Genomic DNA, 890 nt, shown 5'->3' on the forward strand with positions numbered 1-890 from the left:
GTTTGTAAATAGGATCTCAAGTCCGCATCTTTTACAGTAATTAACCACTAAGAAGAATGCATGCAGTGTGTTAATTATTGAAACTGTAATAGCGATTTGGTTTGAAACTGTCTCATTGCTATTTGTTTGTCAATGAAATTATGAAAAAAAACATGAAATTTGAAATGAGATGGGGAACCAATGTGAACCACTTTGTAAGCTTTTCCTTTGAGCATATTTTTCTGCTTTCTTAGATCTCAATACTTCTTTTGATTTTGGCTCCAGTTTCTTTTTATTAAATGTATTTTATTTTAACTATGTCTGTTTAGATTCTGGAAAATTGGAGAGGGACTCCAAAGCCTTTTGCCTGTCAGGAAAGCACTGTACCACTGAGATTCACTAAATATATATTTCAAGCTAGCATTGTATAGATTGTCTCCCTCTAAGCAGACTATGGAGTCTAAGCTCTTCCTGTCCACACGGTTTCTCAGAATTTGAGCTTATGTGTATAGTTCAAATGAAATATTTCTAGCTGTCAAAAGTTATTTGTTTTAAGAATCAAAATACTGCTTTGAGATTATCACCTTTAGAGACTCCATATAAAGCTTAATTTTAATTCTCACTGAAGAGCAGGAGTCATGATTCTTGGCATTGTACATATGCTTCCTTTCTCCAATAATTTCCCCTAGTCTCATTGTTGGAACTATGTCAGGGAAGTATTTTTAAAAAAGCAGAATTGAGACGACTCAGGCCGCGGGATCCTGAATAGGCCCAGAGTGCAGGCTCGGTGAGTGAGTGAGACGACACAGGGCCTGGCGGGATCCTGAATAGACCCAGAGCACAGGCCCAGCACGGAACCCTTCAGCAGAACTCCCTGCAAAGAGGCTAGAGGCAAGACCCACACAGCTGAT

The 890-nt window shown here is 38.7% G+C and overlaps 1 protein-coding gene across 1 annotated transcript in view; it reads right to left on the reverse strand.

The window, feature by feature from the left end:
- Window positions 1-890, reverse strand: part of Adam18 (ADAM metallopeptidase domain 18) — a 120,430-nt gene that overhangs the window by 40,723 nt on the left and 78,817 nt on the right. The gene's annotated exons all lie outside the window — the stretch shown is intronic.

The sequence above is a fragment of the Octodon degus genome, unplaced genomic scaffold (genome assembly GCF_000260255.1).
Source record: "Octodon degus isolate 3935 unplaced genomic scaffold, OctDeg1.0 scaffold00051, whole genome shotgun sequence".
Taxonomy (NCBI): domain Eukaryota; kingdom Metazoa; phylum Chordata; class Mammalia; order Rodentia; family Octodontidae; genus Octodon; species Octodon degus.